Genomic DNA, 20,514 nt, shown 5'->3' with positions numbered 1-20,514 from the left:
TTGTTTCATTTGTAATTAATTAATTTTGGGGTTCCTAAGAGAGTAATGCTGTGATATGAATAACACGCTTTGGAATAACTTCATCACCAACATCGAAGTACTCGAGCTGGCAGAGTCCGCAAGCATCGAATCCATGCTGCTGAAGACCCAACTGCGCTGGGTGGGTCACGTCTCCAGAATGGTGGACCATCACCTTCCCAAGATCGTGTTCTATGGCGAGATCTCCACTGGCCACCGAGACAGAGGTGCACCAAAGAAGAGGTACAAGGACTGCTTAAAGAAATCTCTTGGTGCCTGCCCCATTGACCACCGCCAGTGGGCTGATATCGCCTCCAACCGTGCATCTTGGCACCTCACAGTTCGGCGGGCAGCAACCTCCTTTGAAGAAGACCGCAGAGCCCACCTCACTAACAAAAGACAAAGGAGGAAAAACCCAACACCCAACCCCAACCCACCAATTTTCCCTTGCAACCGCTGAAACCATGCCTGCCTGTCCCGCATCGGACTTGTCAGTCACCAACGAGCCTGCAGCAGACGTGGACATACCCCTCCATAAATCTTCGTCCGTGAAGCCAAGCCAAAGATTGTTATTTAATATATTGTGTGCTTACCTAACTACCTTTATAACTGTCAGCAAGCTCATTCAACAATCAACCTTCTTTTGTAAATATGCTTTTGATCATTAACACTGTGGGCCAGTTTACAACAGCAGGAGGGCACAATCCTGCCATACAACACACAGTTAGTGCCATCACACTTTGGATCCAAAATCCCAAATTAGAAAGGCCAGGGTTTTTTTTTCTCTCTCTCTTTCCATGTATACTTCACTGCGTATTTCTGGAGTTTCCTGCTTGATCTGGTATAATTTCATATTCCAGGTATGCCAATATTTTGAAGGTCTAAAGTTCTCAAATACTGACTGAGTTTCACCCAAAATAATATATCAATTAAAATCAACAGCAGTATTACTGAACTATGCCTCCTTTTGTCACAAATATTTGATGCAAATAAGTGTCACTTAAATGCAAGGCTTTCATTCTGTTCACAGATACTGGGGGAATATCTATAAGATTGAATGTATTGCCCTAAAATTGTTGCCCCTATTTAATTCCCCAACATGAAATTGTGGAATTAGTTTCCTGGCGTTTCAGTATAATGCATTGTATGTCACAGGAAAATCCAAGGATATGTTGAGGTTATCAGTGTGTGTGTTGGAGACAAGGTGCTATTGAATAAAAGAAATGAAAACGATTACAACCTTGATACTTGGGGGGCATGATCAAATTACTGAAAACTAAGAGGGAGGGGGATAGTAACGCTTTCAGAATTCATAGTGCATACATGACATCTCATACAACCCTGAGATTCCTCTTTCCTGTGGGCAGAATTACCACGAATTGGCAGTGCCAAAAATAAACCGCACACAAATGTAAACAAACTGACTGTGCAATACAGGGAGAGCAAAAAAAAAATCAATAAAGTTCACAAGTGAGAGTCCTTGGACGAGTCCCTGATTGAGTGTGTTGTTGAGGAGTCTGATGGTGGAGGGGGAGCAGCTGTTCCTGAACTTGATGGTGTGAGTCTTGTGGCACCTCTACCTCTTTATTGATGGCAGCAGCGAGAACAGAGTATGTCTGGTGGCGAGGGTCTTTGATGATTGCTGCTGCCCTTCGACGGCAGCGTTCCCTGTACATGTACTCAATAGTGGGGTGGGTTTTGCCTGTGATATCCTGGGCTGTGTCCACTATGCTTTGGAGGGTTTTATGTAGGGGTATTGGCGTTCCCATACCAGACTATGATGCAGCCAGTCAGCACAATTTCCACCACACCCATAATGATGCCTGAACCTCTGAACATCTATTCAAATGTCTTTTGAGTGTCAAAATTATGCCACCTTTTACACTCTCTCAGTGGAAAGAAAATACCACTCAGACCCTCTTATATCTCTCCCTTCTCACCATTCCCATATATCCTTGTAGCATGGATAAAAGCTCTCATGACTGGAGGGAGAACAAACGCATTTATTAGTTTAAAACTAATGGTAGAATTCAACAGTTGTCTTTAGAAGGGTTCTGGGTTTAGGTGGGAAACCAGGGTTATATGTGGGCAGTTGGGGATGGAGCTGGGAGGCAGGGCCAGCCATCATCACAACATCCTACCAATGAATCCCAGTTCACCGCAACCTTCTGATTCTAGCTTAATCTATCCTGGGGTGGGGGGGGGGGGGGGAGTGTGTGGGGAGTTGGGTGGAAACAGTGAGCATTCATTTTATCCTTGCAACCTTTGCTTTGTTAACGTTGTAGAAAATCTCTTCGATGTTCAAGAGAATAATGACCGAATCCAACTTTTTCCTATTAAAAAGCCTTCAAGTCCCATGTGGTGAATCTCCTCAGCAACCTTCCAAGTTATTGATATCCTATGTATAACTGGGTGACCAAAACTACACGTGGTATTCCAAGTGTGGTCATACCAAATGCCATTTACAACTGTTGTAGTCAACAAAGGCAAGTGTACCATATAGCTCAATCAACACCCTGTCCACCTGAGTTGTCACTTTCAGGGAACTATATACTTGTAACTCTAGGTCTCTCTGTTCTGCAACATGTTCCATGGCTCTGAGTCCTTCCCTGGGTTGACTTACCAAATTGCAACATCTCACTCTTGTCAGCCATTTGCTATTCATTGGCCCATCTTTCCAACTGATCCAGGTCCTGCTCTTAAACTAGATGCCCTTCTTCCTTGTCCACAATAACACCTCAATTGGTGGTGACAAGACAATGAAGAAAGATATCTAATTATTTAGATCACTTTAACTGCACTGACATTCAAAACGTTAATATAGATTGCAAACAACTGTGAGCGTAGCGCCAAAGCCTAAGGCATACCACTGATCACAGGCCGCCAAATAGAACAGATGCCCTCTATTACTAACCTCAGCCTCCTTCCCCACAGTTAGTTGGGAATCCAATAGGCCAGCTCCCCTTGGAGCCCGTGAGGTCTAATCTTCCAGGCGACCCTGAGTGGAAACAAAATAGATCTTTGGATCAAGAACTCCTTACCATATAAATTCATAATTACATTTTATATTTTCCCCTTCTTGTGAATAAACTTAATATTTAATTTCATTTGCATTCCATATGAACCTATATTTTCAATCAACATCCCATTTAGAATTCAGTATTTTCAATTTATCACCGCACTCTAGTGTCATAGTGTTCACAAAACTTCAATTATTTTTTTAATCATGAAAGCAAATTTCAGCAGGCCTATCAAGGCCTTAGAGGACGATAGTATGAATTACACTGACAAATCAAATAAAAATTAGCTGTCCAGGAAGCCTGCTTCCCCTTATTGAAGGTGTTCCATCAGGGAATGAGTACATCCATCCTGATTGAGAAAGAAACATCATGAGTGATACTGGAAAAAAGTGAAGTTGTTCACCAGTCAGCCACTTTCTTCCTTAATCTTCTCAAGCATAGGTTTGAAAATTCTCTCCCTCCCACCACCTTATTATTCAGGTGCCCACATTGATTTTTGCTTGTACCTGATGAAAGGTTCGGACCTGAAACTTTGCTTCTCCTTTACTTCTGGTGGATGCTGCTTGACCTGTGAGTTTCTTTAGCACACTTGGGTATTGCAAGGGTGGCTTTCGCTGTGTAATCTCAGTTTTACCAGAATCAGAATTTATTGTCATGAAGATATTACAATATTTGTTGCTTTTCAGTCACATTATAGGTGGAAATATTGCTATAAATTCATTTTAAAAATAAATAAATCACCGCGAAAGAAGAGAAAATGGGTTTGTATCTGTAGTTCATTCTCCATTCAGAAATTTGATGGCAGAAGGGAAGAAGCTATTATTGTGCCACTGGGTGTTCGTCTTGAGGTTCCTGTACCTCCTTCATGATGGCAGCAGTAGTGTGAAGAGGTCATGACCTGGGTGATGAGGGTCCTTGTGGATCAAGGCTGATTTCTTAAGACACAGCCTCTTGTAATTGTCCTCAATGGAGTGAAAGCTGATGCCCATGATGGCTCTGTAGTTTTTGCCCTTGTCCTGTGCATTGGCACCTACATACTGGAGAGTGATGAAACCAGTCAGAATGTTCTCCATGGTACACTGGTAGAATTTTTTGCAAGGATCTTTGGTGACATGCCAAAACTCTTCACAAAGTATAGCCACTGCCGAGCCTTTCTCATAATTGCCTCAACACTTTCATGAGGCCCCAGGACAGGGATGTTGACACCCAAGAATTTGAAATTCTTAATCCTTTCCACCGCTGACCCCACGATGCGGACCATGTGCAAAAATTGACAAAAGTCTTGTAACCTTTGAGAACTTCACTTCATGTCTTGAACAAGCTCCTGGACACCTGCTGTATCTCCAGTAACTTTCATGCACGATATTGAGACAATATTTCTGTAGCATACATGCACAATTGCTGCATCCATTACTTATGCTAACTCTTGAAAAAATTCTGAAGATTTTTCATTCCCGCTTGGCTTTTGAAAACCAAGGTTTCCTCTTCATCCAATCCATCATAATTTCATTCTCAAATTGAAGGTTTAAAATTATTAATCTAATTGACCTATAATTACCTGAATTATCTCTGCCTCTCTTTCTAAAAATGGGCAATAAATTGTCCACTATGGCATAAAGCCACAATCAATAAGGTCTGAAGCATCAACAGTTTCTTTCACAAGATCCAGGATATTTTCTGGAAAGGCAGTTGAAAAAGAAAGCCTGCAGTTGCTGTGATTGTAGTAAATACCCAAACGCATTGGAGAAACAATGCCAACCTTTGGAGGCAAAGGTGAATAACCAAAGTTTCTGGCCTGAGCCCTTTGCCAAGCAGGAAGATGCCTGAACGTAAAGGTAGGGGGAGAAGGGTTGAAGGAACGCAGGCCATATGTGGACATCGATAGGAGGGCAGGAGAGAAGAGCTGAGCATTGATCGGAGGAGGGAGGTAGCTCTGTGAATGCTGAGTTGGAAGAAAAGAGACAGAGAGATGGGGTAAGAGAGAGAGAGAGAAAAGAAACACAAAAGTGTGGTGTATTTTCCCTTTGAAAATAACTTCATTCAAGAGAAGCTGTAAGAATCTTTATTTATGCCAAGTTGGTGCCAAACTGAACTTTCTCATACAATGACGTCACCGGCACATGCGCATTCCCATATCACTCCTACACCTCAAATAAATGATTTGTGCTTACTGAAAAATAAGTATTAAGTTAACTTTAACTATGTTAAAACTATAGAGAATGTAAGCATAACTTCCACTAATCCTGGTAAGTATAAATCCCGTGCTACTTAACTGGAAACATACATAGCCTTTGAGATGTACTGAATAAAATCTTTAAGTCGCAGCCCATAGTCTTTTAAATGTACAGGAGGGTATCTTTCTCTCTCGGATCTTCTCGGGGATGAAGAACACTGAAATGAACTGTGACTGCAACTTTTTTTGGAGGTTTGTTGAGGAAGTTTAATTGCCAGAGAATCATCCTTATCACTTCAATCCTCTATTGGTCCTTCTCGACTGGGTGGTGAATTGCGAATGGTTTGTTCCATCCTGTGCTCTTGAAGCTCTCCTTCCTCAGTGAGTCTCCCTTAGATTTCCCGTCATCCAAGTTTTTCAAGTATTTCCCATCAACTTTTTCCCCCTGTTCTTGTCGTTTCTGCCTTTTTTGTTCTCAACATTCCTGATCTTCGTTGCCTCGCTGCTGTTTCCTTGGCTCACATTCCCTCCTTTTCCTTCCCTCTCGTGTGTTTTCACATTTCTTTGCTCATTTCCTTGAAGATTTTAAAGTTCATTTCATCTCTCTCAAGTGCCCTGAAGACATTAAATTCTTTAAGTTTCTTCATTTCTACAAAACCATCTCTCCTGCATTCGTTTCCTTCATTGAGTGAATCAATAATGCTGAAGAAATGCATCCACCTGCTCAGCACGGGGGGACAATGTCATAATCAATGGAGTAGCCTGTTGTACACAATATATCATAAAGCTCTTCACCTTCCTCCTTAAGGCATTTTAATTTTGTCATCTTCTCCTTCAAAAAGACCTCCAAACGTGTCCGCAAATCTTTCTCCATCTGCAGCATTGTCCCAATCTTCTGGCAGACATGCATCCAAGCTGAGTTCCTGGCATGCTTCAAGGAGCTCTTTCTGGCACACAACAATGCTTTTTTTTTCCAGCCCCTGCCTTAAATTTTCTTCCTCTGCAATCATCATATCCAAAAGGCCCTTAATATGCCTTTGAACAACTTCTGTTCTTTGATCTTCTGAAATTCCAAACTCTTCCCAGATATTTCGAAGATGGGAAAGTGCTGCATTGAGTCAGGTGACTGACTCGCTGGCTAAGTGCTTCACTTTTCCGCACCAGCCTCCTGGATGGCAGCGTCCGGTCCTGGGTGTCCAGCTGCTGGCTACGGCTGACCAGCCTCCCCCTGGGTGTCTGGCCCCCGACTACTCGGCCCCTCGCTGAGAGTCCTTCTGCGTCAGTCCCGGTCCCAGCTGCCCAGCCCATCTGTGGGAGTCCTGTCCCCAACTGTTCAGCCCCTCTCTTGGCGTCTGACCCCCCCCCCCCCCCCCCCAGCTATCCCAGCCCCAGTCTGGGGATCTGGCTCTCCTTCTCATCTTACTTTCATTTTTTTATTTTTCTCTCTCACATTCTCTCCCTTACTCACTTTCTGTCTCTCACTTTCCCTCTTTCCCTTTTCTCTTCTCACTTTTTTGTCATCTTCCTCTTGAGTTCCTTCTGCTGAGCAGGTGATTTCATCTCGCTGCCGCTTGTCGTTGTTCCTGTCGTTGTTCTCTTTTCACCACATTTTTACTTCCGGCGTCATTTTTACCCAAAATCCCATGGACTTTATATATTTTTTCATCCTTGTTGCCACTTTGTCATTCTTTTTTCCTTTAAAGATAACCTCAATTGAGGGAAGCTGTAAGCATCTTTTTTCATGCCAAGATGACGTCAGACTGAACCTTCTCATACAATGTAACTCCGTGTATACGATGCCACACACACATGCTCGTTCCTATAATGGAAAGTCTGCAGATGGTGTGATTGTAGTAAAAACCCTCCGAGATGTTGAATGAACTCAGCCAGTCTTATCAATGTCCAAAGATGTATTGCCGACATTTTGGGCCTGAGCCCTTCTTCAAGGAATAAGGAGAGAGAGAGAGAGAGAGAGAGAGAGAGAGAGAGAGAGAGAGAGAGAGAGAGAGAGAGAGAGAGAAGGGGAGGGGAGGGAGCTGGAGGAAAGGAGAAATGGGGAATGGGAGAGCTGGTGAGGGGTGGCTAACAGGGACTGGAGGAATTGATGTTAATGCCTTCTGGTTGGAGGGTGCCCATTCAGAATAAGAGGGTGGTCTCAGCTGGGCAGTGGCTGGGGGTGCTGAAGGGATCCTGGCATGCTGTCTTCCTGGATCTTCCTCGCATCATATGATTTTTTTATTTTATCCATCATTACCTCATTGATCTGTTGGAATCTAGGGGTTAAAACATTATGAAATAAAGGATTAATCAATAAGTTTATTTGTACTGCATGAGTCAGGGAAAGAGGAATGTGGCTAAGTGGCTGTCACAGCATGGAGCAAAGTTGGCTGAACAAAATTGGCTGCTCCCAAGATACAGGGAGAGGATATGCATAAAACGATTTAGGAGGAATGCTCAACTGAAGGAGGTGGGAAGTAGCACAGGAGACACAGGCCAGATCAGAACAAAGAATGGCCCGCAAGAATCAAAGGGAATGGAAAACCAGTCTAGGAGGAAGATTAAGGCACGAGGAGGTGTTAAAGAGAACAGCAGAAATTGGCCAGACAGGGACCGAATGGTGATTAGAAATATCTGGGGATGAATTAATTTCAGATCTAAACAACAGGATAGTCTGGCCTGGAGGATTAACATGGGAAGGCTACACCCCAGAAATCTGCAAAACAGGAGATGACTTGTGATAACCCTTATGCAAAAAGATCTAGCAGGGAAAACAACTTTTGTTCTGTGTGATAAGATTGACCTATATAAACTGTGCCAACTGGACAATAGGGGTCAGTCTTGGGGAATAGCTCACTGTGCAGGTGACCTATGAACTAACGACTGACCCAGAGCTCTGTTAAGTTTTATTCTTGTGCTGTGTAATAAACTGACTGTTGAACCGAATACCTTCTCCTATCACTTCATTCAAAGAACACGCTGGACTCAGACCACACATAGACTAAATTAAGAGTAAGGTAAAGCCAGAGTCCGACAGATCTTACTCTCATGTGTTTCAGGCTTCAGCTCCTCTTCGATGTACTGTCCATTCCCTTCTTCCTGGTCTATTTTGTGACTCCTAGTTTGAAGCTTTGACTACTCGAATATAAATATCCTGGTTAAATCAGTGGACTTTGTACTGATTGTTTCTATTTTATAAATATAAAAACAAGTAAGTTAGTCTAAATATTTCCATTTAATATTCATTAATTTTAAATACATCTTGGTTATGCCTGAATGTTATCTGCCTGTACAGGTGCTTGTGCACCCTTTTCAGTGCACATGTATTCTCATTTCAATTTGAGTGACTGTGTATTTCAAGTTCTTTAATTGTAAAGCACTGCATGCTTGTCTCCAACACCCTTGGCAACAGCCTCTATATGTATCTGTTCTGTATTGTATTCATGGCTGATGCTTCTAATCTTGACCCTGGGTGCTATTCTCTATTGACTTGCTCCATCCCCCTCTCTACGGATCTTTATGTTGTTTCTAGCATTTCCACGCCCACCAATTTATTTGGCATGAATAATTAGAAGCCTTTCACTATTTTCAAAAGCACACTCTCCTCAGATGGAAATGCTTTGCATCGCTTAAAGCCAAAATAAGCCACAAAATATCCTAAGGCAAATATTGAATCTCATTCATTGCTTCTGAACAATCACAGCAAGCTGCATCTTTTTGTCAAATTGGGATACCACCTCAGCAGTGTTAACGCTCTGCAAGTACAGTATGTTGTGCACTTCATTTTGAAAAGTACTGCAATTACCGAAAGTGGTAACCTTAAACTTGGCACACTTGAAATAAACTTCTGGGACTCTAGAGCCGATTGGTGCAAAGAGCATATCTACTATTTAAAGAGCAGCTTTTAAGTCAAGCCAAGAACGGAACAAGTTTTCGAGATAATGTGATCCAGGAAGCACATGCTAGATTGCAAAATCATCTGAGCCTTTGTAAGTATGGTGGAGCTGAGAAAATACTCCAAAGAGATCTTTTGTTTACAATTTGCATTCCCCTGCTTTTCCTGTAGGTGGAGACTTTTGCTGAGAAATGTGCCTATCACCTCCATTATTTGCATTTAATCTGTTAATAAAGTCACTCATCAGTTTGTAAGTGGAGATCACAATGGCTGATGTTGAAGGAATCCTGCACTCACTTTCCATATCAACTTCATGTGGACACAATTTTTCTGTTGCTCCCCATCCTAGGCTTTTCGTTTAAAATAGGCTTCAGTATTCAAATACTCTCTTTGGCTGAGATTACTGAGGGAGAGCAGTCTTACTCTGCTAATCATTGCAACCAAGATAGAGTTGGGAAGCCTTACAGTTCTTTGTTATCACCATACTAGGAAGGGGAGATGGCCTTATGGTTCCAAATCTTGATTAATATGGTGTACCAAGTTATGGGAAGAATTCTATGTACATAGAGGGGGAACATGAGGGGGAATTTCTTCACTCAGAGAGTGGTGGGAGTGTGGAATGAGCTGCCATCAGATGGGGTGAATGAGGGCTCAATCTCAAGTTTTGAGAATAACATGAATGGGAGACTTCTGGATGGTTATGGAATTGGACAGGTCATTGGGACCAGCGGAATAATGGTCAGCACTGACCAGAAGAGCTGAATAGCCTGTTTTTCTGTGCTGTAGTGTTCTATATCTGTGTGCTGGAAAATGGACATCAAATGAGATCCTCTTTTACTTGGTGCCTTACCATGTTGACTCCAGTCAAGATTTAAGATTCAGACAATGCAAGATTACACAGAATTTGTTTTCATCTGCCAGATTTGCCATCAGCAGAAATTGCCTGAAGTGCCTTTTACAGTCAGAGAAAAGAGTGCCCTCAGAGTTATTGAATGTCTGTGGATTCTCCTCTGGAGCAGCCTTCATAGATGCTTTTGTTTTATCCTTAAGAGAAGCTGGAATGGATTGAAATTGAAATACAACTCTCCAATTCAACAACATTGAACTAATCAGGTCCACAGTTCAAAATGACCATGCAGTTTCTGTGATAGTCTAAACTTAGATACAATGTGTTATTTTGCTTTTCCTTTCGGTGAAAAGAGCATTTTGTGTGAGAAAAGGAAATGGCTACTCCCTAAGTCCTGTTGAAGCTTTGATTGAACCTTTCTATTTATAGAAAGGATGTTTGAAATGCAGCATTATTGCACAATTTTTGACAAAAGATGGAATATTTGGTCAAACTAGTATTGTGTTACATTTGCCTGGAAATATTGCCTTGAAGTGTTCTTGTTTCAGTGTTGGCTGCATGTTGTACTTCACCTGGAAATTTGGTCTCTTTGAAGGGAATAGAACTGAATTTCAGAAGCTGTCATAAACCACTGTTCTGCCATGATTGGCTGCTGCCGGCTGGACATGCCTCCTGAGACCGATCCTACCCATAGCCCCTTGCATGTTCCCCTTTCTCTTTGCTTCAATCAGTCAATGAGGTTGATGGTAGGTTGATGGAGAGGGAAGGTTGAATTGATTGGGGGACGGTGGTGTCTCTTTGAATGCAGAGTATGAGGAAAGGAGACAGGGAAAAGGAAAAGGAGAGAGTCAAGAGCTGAGGAAAGGATAAATAGGAATAGATGGGGGTGGGGCTAATGGAAGCCAGAGAAGTTGTTTTTAACACTATCTAGATGGAAGGCGCCTCGATGGAATATGAGGTGTTGATCCTCCAATTTGCAGGTGGTCTCAGCCACCGGGCAGTGCATAAAACCAAAGACAGATGTGTTGGCATGAGAAGATGAAAGACCAAGTTGATTTCAGATATTCACACTTTTCATTAACTTAGTTGTAACTAAAGTATTTCTGAGGAAGTGAATCTGGAAACAGATGCAGGTGAAGAACCAAGACCATGGCATAATAGCATGGTAATCGAGTCGATGCCGGTTTTATCCTTTCCTTGGAGCCTTTTGCTAAAGAGATACAAGTTGCTCTCAGGGACTAAGGCTTTTATTTCGATGTAGTACTCAATCTTCTTCTAGTTGTATACTGTCTAAGAACAGAAAGAAAATAGGAACAGTAGTGGGATATCTGGCCCACTGAACTCCCTCCACCATTCAATAAGATCATGGCTGATTTGGCTGTGGATTCAGCTCCATCTACCTGCCTTTTCCCGAGAAATATTAATTGTCCAACTGCCCAAAAATCTGTCTCTGTCTTAAATCTATCTAATGAGGTAGCTTCTACTGCTTCCTTGGGTGGAGAATTCCACAGATTCTCTACTCTCTGGGACAAGCAATTCCTCCTCATCTCCATCCAAAATATATTCACCTGAATCTTGCAGCTCTATTTCCTAGATCTAGTCTCACCTACCACATGCTCTCTTAATTTAAATTTAAGAACATGGCAGGAAATATGTTGTTTTGCAGTAGCAGTAAAGTGCAAATATTACTATAAAATACATTTTAAAATAAATAAATTAGTGCAAAATAAGAGAAAGTTATTCTGTGATTCATTGTCCATTCAGAAATCTGATAGCAGAGGGGAAGAAGCTGTTCTTGTGCCACTGGGTGTTTATCTTCAGGCTCCCGTACCTCATTCCTGATGGCAACAGTGTGATAAGGGCCTGGGTGGTGATGTTCCTTTATAATAGAACCTGTTTTCTTAAGACATCACCTCTTGTCGATACCCTTCATGGAGTGAAGATTGATGTCCTTGATGGCATTGGCCAAGTTCTCAACTCACTGTTGATTTTTCCTGTCTTGTGCAATGGCATCTCTATTCCAGACCATTTTGCAGCTAATCAGTATACTCTCCGTGGTTTACCTGTCAAAACTTTCAAGAATCTTTGGTGACATACAAAATCTTCTTGAAATTCTCTTGAAGTATAGCCATTCATCCACCACCAATAATCACAAAAGACTAAAGTAATGAAACTATCAGGCTTTTATTAGCTAAAGACTGGAATAACCATCTACCTCATTGACCAGTCAAAACAAAGTGACAGGGGGACCATGTAAGGGGCCATTGGAGGCGTGTCCAGCCAACAGCAGCAGCCAATCATGGCATATCAGTGGTTTACCACAGCCATTGGTGAGCCTTCTTCAAGATTGCATTGACGTGGAGGCCCGAGGACAGATCTTCAGAGATGTTGACATCCAGGAATATGAAGATCTTAACCCTTTCCATTTACTCTGAATACAGACACAAGGTGCTTGCAATTTTTATCAGTTCTGCATTAAACTGTATTGTTGGCCTTTACCATGATGACCCCACAACCAACAATTAAGGTTAACACATTTCAAGGATTCCCCCCCCCCCCCCCCCAGGAAACACAAGTGCTTTTCAGTGAAATTCCAGGCCAGATTAATAACCATGGATGGCCATTGTTAGCTGATGCAACCTGACAGATTATAAAAATTGTTTGCACATGCCAGGAAATGCAATCTGTTTGCTGTGAGAACTTTCAACAAAGTCTTCACACTTTATTAGAATTTTAAGTTAATATATTTGCATTATTGATGGTGTAAACTCATGAATAATAGGTCAGAGTGTCCTCAGCATCATGGTACACATGAACCCGACTAACCTCATTAGCAATCTGACAACAAGGAAGTATTTTGCGAGCAGTATTTTGTTAGCAAGTAGATACTGCAGCATTCCAGAATTATAGCAGATGTAAGTGGTGTTTACATAACAGTGCTTAATCTATCAATGAATTATTGCAAGCCGTTAGTTTAACATAACCATTTTGATTTCTAGGCAATGAATGAACACCAGGCATCAAATAAAATGATATCATTTTTTTTAGTAAATATGATTAATATTGCAGTGTCTCATTCTTTGACGATGTTCTCTTCTGCAATGAGCTCTACACTGAGGCTTGTGGGAAATGCTGAGGTTATCGGTATGAGAGAGGGAGTTAATTTTAGGTCCCACAGTGGTAATGTTAAGATTCCTGAGTCCCTTAGGTTAATGATTTATCTGGTTACTGTTAGACGGCATCTTCATGTTACCAGATTCACTTATTCATCCTAAACATTTTTATCAGGGTGCAATTAGCATGGTCTACCTAAACAAAAGAAACAATATTTTGAAGAGAAAGGGCACAAGCAAGAAAGAGAGAAGAATAAATTAATGTTCGTAAAGTTAATGAAAATTATTTTGTGTTCATTTTAATCAATTCATGGGACGTAGGTGCCACTAGTAAGGTCAGAACTTCATGTTAATCCCTATAATTAACCTTGAGGTTTGTGGCAGACTGCTTTCTCGTGGAAAAAGAATGGCTACAATACTGCTAGGTAGTCTGGAATTCCTGGATAATACCTCCAAGTGGTATGTGAGTTAAGAAATGGGGGGGTTGATTTGAAGGTGGGGAAGGGAGGAGGGGTAACCCTGCTGCCTTGTCCTTCTAGGAGATTGGAAGTGGAGGAAATCTGAAAGAAGTCGTAATGGACTGGAGCCACGTGTGTTTTGCAGGTGGCACAAATTGCAGACAATGTTCCGATGAGGGAATATACAGATTATGAATGTATGGATATATAGACCCACGTGTGTGCACATGCACGCGCGCACACACACACACCCACACACACCCACACACACACACACACACACACACACACACACACACACACACACACACACACACACACACACACACACACACACACACACACACACACACACGTTAATTATGGAGAAAGATAGGTCTGGGCCTCAGGTTGAGATTTTAAATTGGAGAAAGGCCAATTTGGAGGAAATGAGAAAGGATCTAGAATGCGTGGATTGGGACAAGTTTTTTCAGGTAAAAATATGTGAGTTAAGTGGAAGTCTTTCAAAGATGAAATGTTAAGAGTACAGACTTTATATGCTCCTGTAAGGATTAAAGGCAAGGTTAGCAGGCCTAGGGAAACTTGGTTTTTGAGAGATATTAGCGATCTGGTTTGGAAGAAGAGAGAGGTGTATAGGCAACATGGAGCAAATGAGGTAATTGAGTATAAAAAGATGCAAGAAAAACTTCAAGAAATCAGGAAGGCTAAAGGGAATCATGAGGTTGCTTTGGCAGACAATGTGAAGGAAAATCCTAAGAGTTTCTACAGGTATATTAAGACAAAAAGGGATAGTAATTTATGACAAAATTGGTTCCCTTGAAGTCAGAATGGTTGGCTTTGTATGGAGCCAAAAGAGATGGAAGAGATTGTTTTTTTCATCAATATTCACCAGGAAATGGGCACAGTGTCATGGGAAGTAAGGAAAACAATCAGTGAGATCATGGAACCTATATAAAGATTAAAGAGGAGGAAGTGCTTGCTGTCTTAAAGATGGATAAATCCCCAGGGCCTGACAAGATATTCCCTCAGACTAGGAGACTAGTGTAGAAATTTCAGGGGTCTGGCATAAATATTTAAAATGTCCTTAGCCACGGATGTGGTGCCGGAGGATTGACGGTAGCTCACCTTGGTCCATTGTTTAAAAAAAAGTTTCAAAAGTAATCTGGAAATTATAGGCCAGTGACCCTGATGTTAGTAGGTACATTATTGGAAGGTGTTTTAAGAGATTGGATATACAATTATTAGGATAGCCAGGAACTGATTAGGTATGGTCAACATGGCTTTGTGCATGGTCGGTCGTATTTGACTAATCTTATAGATTTTAATCAAAAAGTTTATCAGGAAAGTTGACAAAGGAAAGGCTTTAGTAAGGCCTTTGACAAGGTCCCACATGGGAGGGTAGTCAGGAAGGTTCAGACACTCAGTATTCATGGTGAAGTAGTGAATTGGATTCGACAATGGCTAGACAGGAGAAGCCAAAGAGTAGTAGTGGATGATTGCTTCTCAGACTGGAGGCCTGTGACTAGTGGTGTGCCACTGGGATTGGTACTGGGACCATTATTGTTTATCATCTATATCAATAATCTAAATGATAATGTGGCAAATTATATCAGCAAGTTAGCAGTTGACACTAAAATTGGCGCGTTGGACAGCGGAGAAGGTTTTCAAAGCTTGCAGAGGTATCAGGACCGGCTGGGAAAATGGGCTGAAAATTGGCAAATGGAATTTAATGGAGAAAAGTGTGAGATGATGCATTTTAAAAGGACAAACCAAGAAAGGATGTACATGGTGAATGGTAGGGCACTGAGGAGTGCAGTAGAACAGAGAAATCTAGGAATACAAATGCATAATTTCCTGAAAGTTGTGTCACGGGTGGAGAGGGCTATCAAGAGAAGTTTTGGAATATTGCTCTTCATATATCAAAGAATTGCGGTCAGAAGTATTGGGATGTTATGATAAAGTTGCATAAGACATTGGTGAGGCCAAATTTGGAGCATTATTGTGCAGATAGAAAAGATTTGGTAGGATGTTGCCTGCCTTCAGGAACTGAGTTGCAGGGAAAGGTTAAACAGGTTTATTCCCTGAAGCGTAGAAGAATGAGGGGAGATATGATGGAGATATTTATAAGGGTGGATAGGTAAAGTAAATAGGTTTATTCCTCTTAGGTGAGATACAAATCAGAGGACATGGATTAAGGTTGAAAGGGACAAAGTTTAGGGGGAACAAAAAGGGAAGCTCATTTATGCAGAAACTGTTAGGAATGTGGAACAATCTGCCATCTGAAGTGGTAAATTCAGTCTCAATTTTAATATTTAAGAAGAACTTGGGCAGGTATATGGATGGGAGAGGTATGGAGGGCTATGGACTGAGTGCAAGTCAGTGGAACTAAGCAAAAAAAAATGGTTTGGCACAGACTAGAAGGGGCCTTTTTCTGTGCTGGAATGTTCTTTGATTCTATGGTTCTATGAATGGGTCCAGAAAGGAAGTGATGTGAAAGAATCTTCCATGATAGGGGTGATTGAACTTGATTAATCATAAGGATCTCCTTTGTGTGAGGTAATTCCCACATCTGTGGAAATTTTTCATTCAGATTAATTTCAATTGTACTTGGTAACAGTGTTAAAGATGAAATAGGAAGCACAGCTCCAGTCATCTGAGTTCAGTCCTTGCCACCAGATCATTCAAAGACACGAGCTGGTAGGTTAACTGGCCACCGGTAGAATTTAGGAAGAGTCGATGAGATTGGAGGGGAAGAAAATCAGTGATGGCTCGAAGGAAATTCAAAATGAGATGGTTGTCCAATCAATAAAAGGGAGATAGGCTAAGTCTGTCTTTCTGATAGTTTATAAGAATGAGGGGTATCCCTTTTCAAACAAGAAAGTTGAAGGGGACTTGATAGGATAGATATTGAGATGTTTTCACTGGTGGCAGAATCACAATCACGGAACTAGTCGTTCAACGTGTCGGGTAGTGTATGATTCAAGCAGCCCAATTGATGATAAAATGGTCATTTACCTTTGAATCCGGCTTGGATAAAATCCATGTGGGTCTGCAATAAACCCCAACACATGGGCCAAATTGTCTGATAACAGCCATCAAATGCCTCTAATAAATAATTTTTAAAAAACAGGGTTAATTTTTCTTTTTTTCTCTCTTTATGGCTCTCCTTAGGAGAGTTGGCTGAAAGTGGGGGGGGGGGTACTCTTTTTTTTAACTTTCTTTTTTCTTTTATATATATATATAAAATATATCGTTCATGTTTAGTTTATTGTTATATATGTTACCTATTATCTGTATTGTGAACGAATAAATAAAGTTAAAAAAAGGGTGATTGAATAATTAAAATGATTATTGTTACAATTTATTTCTAAAATGTAAAAAAACCTTTTATTTAAAATATAATGAAACTTTAACAAATAATGGAACATTCTGAAATGAAATGAACCAAGTCAGACACTTACCCAAATGTATGATTTTGACAGGATTGGTGACATCAGTCAAATGAACAGGATCATGCGTCAGCGCTGAGGGCTGGACACAAAGAACATCCTGATCCACTCAAGCACTTCTGCGTTCATCCTTGGGCTTAATAATGAGTCTTAGTGGCATGCTCGACAGTCAGATGGACCATCTGTCTTTTCACTGTGTACATGCTGGCTTCACCTGGAAACCTGATGGGACCCCAATGACCGTTGCCAATCAGATCACGTGATTCAAGCCCTTGTGAATTAGGCACAATGAGTTTTTCATGGTGGGAGGCAAGAAAAGCACCAGATAACAGTTTAGCATTTGAAGGAACTCATACATTTTAAAATTTAAATTTAGACTTTAGATTGGCCTTTCCAGCCGATGAGCCCATGTCGCCCAAATAACCTGCAACCCCCGTATGTTATGAAGGGTGGGAGGAACATTAATTGTGAGGTTCGAGTTGCAGCATCATCCAGAGGAAACCCACGCAGATGTGGGGAGAATGTAAAAACTCCTTACAAACATTGTGCTCACCGCTAGGCTAACTACTGCTGCCTTTCATGGATATAATCACTATTAGGGTTGAGTGTGGGTTCATAGCTCATTCAATGAGGTAGCATTTAAAGAAAGCCTTAAAGGTAAGAGAGAGAGAAACAGAGTTAGTACTGTAGAGTAGTTTAGAGAAGGGATTTTTGAGCTTTAGACCATGATAGCTGACAGAATGATTACCAGTGATAGCTCTCAAGAAATCAATGATGCACAAAATGTTGGAATTGAAGAAACCACGAGCGATTTGTAGCTTGAGGAGCTTACAACAAAAGAGCGAAGGGCGAGAACTGAATATGAGATAGAAAATTTATATTGCAGTCTGCAGCATAAGGTTGATGGCATTTCAGCATCAATTAGAATTAAATTACTGTAGTTGGAGAGGTCAAAATTTGCATGTTGTGATACAGGGAAAGAGCTTAGATTTGAGACACTATATAAATAATTATTAATTGCTTTCTGTTTTTCATTGTGGTTCTCTTATTTTTGAAGACTTTATTTAAAATTTTATAACATGAATACAATAGAGAATTACATTTAAAGAAAAAAAATAGTATGATTACAATATTACATCAGAAAACTACACAAAATAACCCCCCCCCCATTAATTGTAACACAATATTAATAGTCTAACTTAAAATTAGTCCAACCCTCCACCCCCCCCCCAAAAAAAAATAAAGAGTGACATTGTGGTTCTCTGATCTGGAATTATTTCATCTTTATTTTCATTTTTATTTTTAAATATTTTTTTTATAAACAGGCTATTTTGGACCTCCTGAGTCCATACCGTCAAATTGACACACGGTACATTTTGAATGGTGGGAGGAAACTGGAGCCCCTGGGGAAGCCCCACACAGGCGTGCAAAATACTTTCAATACGGGTTTCGAACCCCAGACCCGATTGCTGGCGCTGCAAAGACATTGCGCTAATGGCTACGCCATTTGTGCCACCCCACCAGTGGTGATGTTTCACAGCTCAGCATCTCGTACAAATAACCTCATAAAGTGTAATTAAAAACTTATTTCATGAAGCTATCAGCATGAGTATGAAAGAAATATGTTTCTAAATTTTTGCAAAGGATTCTTGACTAAATGTTAGGGATGTTCCAATGAGTTTAGCAAAGATTTGACTTGGGATATTTATATTATGTTTTTAATATTGAAATATTTTAAAAATATGTAGCTTTGCATGGTGAGGAGTTGTACCTTTGTCTTCTTTATGTCAGTTGGATTGTGTGATAGAAGTGGCTAATCATCTTTAGATGCATTTAATTATTTCTGGAATAAAATAAGTTACCAATTTAATATCAATGTCTATTCTTTAAAAATTTATTTTTAGAAAATGGACATTGATATTAAATTGGTACCTTATTGAAAGTTCATTCTGATATCTTGATTCTGGTCCTTTATTTTGGAAGAGATTAAATATTACTTTATGCTAAAGAGAAACCAGAATTAATACAGGAGCAAAGAGGTTCAGGGGCTGCACAGATGGGTGATCGTGGTGTGATGGCTTATATCATATTTTATACTGTATATGGATATGTTTTTGGAGGAGATAGATTGGGGTGGTAGTGTAGGTCACAAACAAACACAAACACCACAAAACAAATCTCATTTAAAATGCAAGAGCTTTGCTCAAACCAGACCCTCCAGACCCAAAGCCTTTGTAAAGACAATCAAAATGGATTTGCTAAAGGTTTCCACAAGGAGTTCAAGTGACTTCACAAGTAGTTGTTAATTGGACCTGCTGTGGATTAATGCATTATTGTTTTGAAAGCAACAGATGAACTGGCTCAGAAGACTGGGTCCGGTGCCACAATCTGTCTGGTTGCAGTTTGCTGTTTTTAGGAAGGTCATGGGGTTTTGCAAGCCAAGAGAGAGAGGAGACATAACTGGCTTTCTCTAAGAGAGAGAACTGATTTCTGCAGTCATGGCAAGCTGGCAGCTTGTCGCAACCCCATTTTGAAAATGGGTTGTGAGTTCTGAGTTCAGCCTGTTGAAAATCCTTGTGGTCCATACAAGAGGAAATGGCTGGCTAGAGTGCTTCACCTGAAATAAGGGAAACAAAATGAACTCTATGATGACCTGCAGAAGAAGTGGATATCATTTGGAAAACCCTGATGGGGCAAGTTTCTTCATCAAGACACTGAGTGACTGATGGAAGTAAATCAGTTTGTGTGTGTCAAACGAGCAACAAATCTCTCTGAAACCGACAAGAACCTTCCAGAGCTTGGTGAAAATTCGTAAATGTTAAATTATGTGCACAGTATGAGAATTGCCTGGTAGCAGTGAACTTGGAGGAGTGAGAAGAGAGATTGGATTGGGAATCAAAGAACTTTTCTGAACTTATAGACATTACATTCACATGCACTTAGAATTAGAATGGGGTTAAGTTAGGTTAAGTTAACAGTAATAAGTTAAAGTTTGATCCTGATTTTATGTTAAAAGAAAATTAAAAGTAACTTTTGTTCAAGTAACTATTTGTCCTGGTGAATTTTTCTTGCTGCTGGGTTTTGGGGTCCTCTGGGCCTGTAACATTGGTATTTTAATGATTTGACCTGTGAATAAAACTGTGTATAAATCTCTAGTGGACATACTGTAGCAAAATAATGTAAATCTTTTATCATTTCTAGCACTTCAAAGAGTAGAATACCTTTTTTCTCACTGTCCTTTTGCATTTTAAATAGCAAGTTAAGTTAAGATCCTTAACTGGAGGCCAGACACTAATGAAAATTAACAGGATTTTACATTTCTTTAACTGCAAACTCATTTTAATAACTAATGGAACATCTTGTGGGCTAGAAAATCAGTAGCAAGTTATTCTTCTTGTTACTGTTGTACAAATTAAATTGCGCATTTCCAGAGTGAAAAGTAAATGCAATTAATCCCAGGCTGAATTGTTCCACACTTCCAGTTTCGAATTTTGTTCACGTCTCTAAGTGCCAGATACACGTGGAAAGATATTTTTTTTATTTG

The 20,514-nt window shown here is 40.6% G+C and overlaps 1 long non-coding RNA gene across 1 annotated transcript in view; it reads left to right on the top strand.

Moving 5' to 3' along the window:
• LOC138741943 (uncharacterized) overlaps nt 1-19,971 on the top strand; it is a 54,712-nt gene extending 34,741 nt beyond the window's left edge. The window contains exon 3 of the long non-coding RNA XR_011343910.1: nt 17,004-19,971. This is a non-coding gene — a long non-coding RNA (uncharacterized lncRNA). The remainder of the gene's footprint in view (nt 1-17,003) is intronic.
• Nucleotides 19,972-20,514: the final 543 nt, after the last annotated feature.

The sequence above is a fragment of the Narcine bancroftii genome, chromosome 8, assembly GCF_036971445.1.
Source record: "Narcine bancroftii isolate sNarBan1 chromosome 8, sNarBan1.hap1, whole genome shotgun sequence".
NCBI classification, from domain to species: domain Eukaryota; kingdom Metazoa; phylum Chordata; class Chondrichthyes; order Torpediniformes; family Narcinidae; genus Narcine; species Narcine bancroftii.
Note: the sequence above shows the minus strand (reverse complement) of the source record. Positions and strands in the feature narration are given on the sequence as shown.